Source organism: Phalaenopsis equestris, unplaced genomic scaffold (assembly GCF_001263595.1).
Source record: "Phalaenopsis equestris unplaced genomic scaffold, ASM126359v1 Scaffold000272, whole genome shotgun sequence".
NCBI lineage: Eukaryota > Viridiplantae > Streptophyta > Magnoliopsida > Asparagales > Orchidaceae > Phalaenopsis > Phalaenopsis equestris.
In genome coordinates, this window is record NW_018164714.1 from 230,414 (window position 1) to 236,747 (window position 6,334).

Consider the following 6,334-nt stretch of genomic DNA (forward strand, 5'->3'; position numbering starts at 1 on the left):
CCCTTTTTTTTTTTGAGGAAAAAGATTTTTTTTTTTTTTTTTTTTTTTTTGTTTCCTCATTTAGTTGCTTAAGCGAGAGAGGAGAAGAGCTGGAAAAAGACCATTTCAAATTTTAAATTTTATTTAATGTCAACATATATATAAATATATACAAATATGTTAACCGATATATATTCATAAATGAATTTAAATATATACTAAGCTGAATATATAAATATATAAATACTTAAAAAATTCGTATAATATTTAAATAATGACTGATCTGTCAATGCATGTCAAATTTAGATGAAAATTGGCTCATATAAACCATCTCGATGATCCGAATACACTATGTTGGTGAAGTTTTCATGCATTAAAATCTTGCTTGCATAAATTACTCTCAAAATTATCACGATCTAAACGTCACATTTGTTGTACACATAACTATATATTTTATGGAAACTAAGGCGATACAAGACGTGAAATTCATATCGAAGACCATAAAAATAGTGCAAGACTTGCATAATTTTGGAATAATATGTAATACATCGTCTAACATCATGACTAACTTGTCATAAATAAATAGGTTAAGCATGCATATAGTTGTCCCAAAAATGATACCAACATCTCAATGACTAAATAAATGATCAACCCAACATCAATAAGCATGAGCTAAAGATCAAATTAGGTTCATTTTGAACTAAGGAAAATAAAGACATTAATTTAGTTTTAAATTTGGTCCAACCATTAGTTAGACATATAAGAAAGCCACTGAGAGGTTTCTAAGTGTAGATCCTAGGCTCTAAGAATAATTTGGGAAAGGAGAGATTTAGACCTCATAAGAAATGAGGTCAAAATCTACCTAATCTAAAAAATTCTAATTAAAGAGTGATCATGTATCTCATTATTCTACTTTAGATCTTGATATTACCCATAATGGAGTTGGATATAGTACTTTTTTATGGAGCTTTTTTTTAAATACTTCTTTTTACATTCTTTATGTTAAAGAGGTGACACTTGAGGCTACAGAAGGCCACAACATATTGTGTTCTTAGACCGTTTAGCTAACACTTCTAATGTCAGCCTAAATAACTTACATAATGAGCTTACTCTCATAAAGAATATACATTTTGTTGTTGATATAGCATTTGATTAATCTTTGTCAAATATCTCACGCTATAATAACAATGCTATATGAAAAAAAAGGTTCACTAGTTCCAATAAAAAAAAAGGCTTCTTCTAAAATGACTTAGTTTATCTATTATCCTAACCATATTGACACCTAAAAAGAATAAATCATAAAGAATGTGCTTGAATAAAAAACCTATGAATACGATCATTAGTAAATATAAGTTCTTTTATATACAATTGATGATATGCTAGATTAGATCTTGAGTGCCACTTATTTTTTAAAGATTCGCCTAGAAATTTGCTAGCATAAAATCAAAATTAGATCTTAGAATGAGTAAAAGTTAGGATTTAAAGCCCCATATTGACCATAAGAATGGCTGATGATGCCCTTTGAATTGTATAATACATCAAACCTATTTATGAGGATGACGAAACTATGTAAAAAGTATTTATTAATGTTTTTCTAGTTGTTTGTATCAATGATATATTCATATTTTATCCTAATATGGATTAGCATTTTCATCAGCTTAAGTTAGCTTTTAAATAAGATAAACAAAAAAAAAATTATGACTAAACTTAAATTTATGTTTATTAATGAGCTAAAAACGCATATTTCTATAATTTATTAAGACTACTTTTGAATTTAGAGTCAATCTTATCATGATTAAATCCATCTCTAATTGGCCTATACTTAATCATTTATTGATGTTAAGTTATGAGTTGGTCATATTCTATGACATTTTCATTAAAAATTTTAATGTCATTGTAGCCCCACTTTCTAACAGCAGAAGAGCACTTGACCAGAATAGAGTCTCCATAAATATTCTTCTATATGGAGATTATCTAATTCCATCTAAGACTTTGAGACAACTTATGATATATTAAGGGTAAGCATTGGAGTATATTAAGAAAAAAACTATCATATTATAGCATACTTCAATGGAATTTAGGTAATTATAAGCACGCCCACGTGCACGTGCATACACACATGTGCATAAATATTGTATATTTAATAACAAGTTTCATACTACCATTCAATCTCTCTAACATTATAAATATTATTTAACATAAGAAATTCATATTACATAATGACCATTTGACCCATAGTTTTATCAATACATAAAAAATAGCTTAGCCATTAAAAAGCAAAAATTGGTAGAGTTTCTTTATAACTATGCTTTTATTCTCAAATGCAAGATAAATGTTGATATTAGACATATAGTTATGTTATCTAAGATTACAATAGCCATCACTTTTTTAGAGCTTTACGTTCCAACATTTAATAAAGTTAGGTGGCCTACCCTTACATATTTTGACTTTCATTTGCCTATCATGAGCATAAGAATAAGCTACTATTTGTTAGGAGCCTCTTTGTTTAGCTATTGGTTAGACCCTATAGAATTTACACTTTGCTATGCTATAATTTCTAATAATAACCCTATTTTTAAAACTACCAAGCTAACATTATTTAAAATACTTTATGATTACAACCCAAAAAGACATATTGACATTATTAGTATTCCATCTAATGAATTTTTAGAGTTAATATTTACCATTGTTCAAGAAAAAAGGAATGTTATGAAATATAAGAAGCTCATTACAAAGTTTTGTAGGCCTTTAAAAATCCTTGGAAAAATTATATCAATTGCATAATTTATTAAATTTGACATGCATCTAAGTTATATATTTAAAGTTGAAAATATTTTATTATTCTAAATAGATGTTATATGTGAATTTTGAGACTAAGGGCCCGTTTGGGGCAGCTTATTTGGTGCGGTGGTATTTTGAAAACACACATGACCTGTTTGGGTAAACTGTGTTTTTGTAGCTTATGCGTTTTCACGCTGCACCTATCTAGATGTGGTGACAGTTTTTTGGCAGCAGTTTGGCTTTTCCAAAAGAATAAAAAATTATAATAACCACAACACCTAGCTTATTAGCAAATTATTCAATAAGCTGCAGCTGCCCCAAACAGTCTCTAACTATTATATAGGAGATCAAAGCAACCAAATGTAGATGAATAACAAGCCAAATCATATTGAGCTAAAGAGCATTTATTCACATTTGGAAATATATGATGAATATGAGAGCACATATTTTTGGCTAGGTGGAAAGAAAAATAACCACATGAGGAAACATGGCTTCTATTAGAGGAACTCACCGAGCTCGTTCCAAATCTCAACAATGAGTACAATAGCTTCAACTCCTTAAAAAAGAGTTCTTTCAGGTCAATGGGAACTAATGCAATGCATCATAAGCCTATTACTTTGTCTTTATAAAATAAGTAATTATCTTAGCCATGCCCCTCACAAAGTTGTAAATTATATAGGTCAATTAGAGATCATGTGACTTCATAATTATAGGTTTATGTTAATTTGTTGTGTGTTTATGAGTGTACTATGTATTAATTTTTTATACAAGGGAAGTAATTCAATTTTCAAATACATCTTGAAGCAAGAAGATACATTGGAGGCATTAAGATTGTTAAACTTGAAGGAGACTGACTTTAGTTTCAAAGTTGACTTTAGTTTCAAAGTTGACTTTCATTTAAAGAAGAATTGACTCAGATATTATTAAAAATATTCATCGGTCAAAAAATGCCTAATGACGAGTTAACACCTTATTTTAGTCAACTAAATGACCACATCACTCCACTATCCTCAAATTGGCCTCCTCTCCTCCACCCTATGAAAAAACCACTTTTTAAAAAATAGTGGAATTACCCTCTTCATCTCTCAATTTTAAATTTTAATTATAAAAAATATAGAAATATTTATAATTACAATTTAATTGCTATATAGAATAATTAATATACATTCAAATGAAATTTAAATGTGTTTTGCCAAATAAATTATTACACCAAGAGCTTTGTGGTTGAGAAACTCTATTAGTAAGAAATTTAATTTTTTTTTAATTATTATTATAGTAAAGTTGAATAAAGTCATCTCCATACTTCCTCACAACAGCTTTCTAAATTTGCCTTGACAAAATCTACCTTCTCCTTTGAAAAGAAATAGAAGAAATGCTAAGTCATACACAATTAGATGAAAATAGTTAATAGGATATAGTCTATGTTTTGCTCTGATTTGCTCAATCAATAGTCCTTGGAAAATTTTGCAACACCCAAGATCACTAACCTAAACATTCTTAACATGTACAAGTTGTTTTATACCTATATGCCCTTACATTTGTAAACCCTAATCACCTAAAGTGTTTCTACATACTCTCGACAAAAAGGGAATTTCCCTTGCTTGGCCAACCCCAACCAATTCAATGCTAGTCCATATCTCACCAAATCCAAGGTTTATTAAATATTATTTATTAGACCACTCTTATGGAAAATACAAGCTTTTGGAAGAAATGAATTCTAATTTTGCATCATAAATATTTTTAAAACTCTTTTAAAATAAAACTTTCATTTTCATACTCAAAATTTATAAAGCAGATGGATGTGCTAATACTAAAATTAAAAAGTGATTTGTTATTTCACTAAAAAGAGTTAAAAAAATTATATAATATTTCAAGTATAAATATTGTCCATCTTTTGATTATGCTCTTTAAAAATAGTTAATGGATTAATTATTATGTTTGGCTTTAAATCATATGATTTATGATAATGAATGTGAGCATTATTATTATTATTTTTAATAATAAAGTTTTCATCCTTCAAATTATAATCAATTTTATAAAATATGGATATAGTGGTTTAAAAATTTCTATCAACATCATTATGTTCTAAATAAGATCTACTCCTCATATTAATATATATCATATTATGTTACATCTCTTTCTTAATACATCACAACTTCTATTTTTTATTTTGGATTTATTTTCTTATGGCCCTACAATTTACTCCCATTCCTATCAAAATAATTAATTTAGCTCTTAAAGTTTTAAAAATAAAAATAGATCTCCCTTGACAATGTTGTACTCGAAACGTAGCCTAGACACCTAGTATAAGAAATAGGAGGACCCACTTTATTTGTCAATAACCATTTTGTTATTGTTCTCTCACATTAGTTTTGCCAATATTATTTTATAATATATCATCCCTTTTATTTTTAGGTTATTATCTTTGCTTATTGTTCTTGTTATTGTTATCGTCATTTAAAGACAAGTTTTTACTTTATAGTTATATTAAGATGTTATCATACAATTATAGTTGAGCTATTTATTTTTTATATAATTTATCATGCTTTACTTAATAAAATCATTTGTGGTCATCAATGTTACTATTTTTAATAATTTTTTAAATCATATTCTCCTCTTATAAAACTATATATTGAGTAGACAAAAAAATACGATCGCTTAATTTATAAATTTAATAATTAATATGCCAACAAAAAATACACTCGATCAAGTTTGTATCTTGAAGCAAATGATTGAATTTAAAACTTTTGAAATCAAATTTGAAACCAACTGAATTATATTTTTAATAAACTTATAGACAAATAATTTTCTTGAAGAGATAAATTTGATGAGCTTAAGATAACTTAATTTTGATATTCTTAAAATGTTCAAATACTAAACGAACATAACATATTGAAGGGTCGCCATTATGGATTGTTCAATGAAGTATTTGAGATTTTTGCAAAACTAAATAAAGATACATCTCATTGCCATAAATGTTAACACCTCCCATCACTACATAGGCCGATGCTAACTGTCATTAACAAGGCCAACACTTGCTACTAACACTCATGTCATCAATTTTCCTAGCAAATAAGTTGGTGTCCTCGGTCAACACTAATATTGTTCCCATTTATTGTTAAAAATATGAACACCAATATTTACTTTATGGACACATACTTTGCCTCCTAAAGTTGATGATATTTTTAACACCAATATCAATGCATGTTGTCAACACAAACATTAACATTCATCATCAACACTAATATCAATTCTCATCATCGACATTAATACCATCTCGACTGATGATGATGATGCTCGTGATCATGAATAAAACTTATGCCCCCCTCAACACTAACATAAATTTCTGACATCAAGGCTAATTTTGATGTTCATCATCTCCACCACAACCAATGCTTATCTTCTTAATTATTTGTCTCTCATCTTATAAGAAAAACTGTCAAATAGATCATCAATAATCTCTTAATGACCACTATACCTCAAGGTTCTTCTTGATTGCATTATGCAATTTGTTTTTCACATTTCATATATGTCATATGATTTAATGTCCCTATCCAATTATAAGATTTTATTA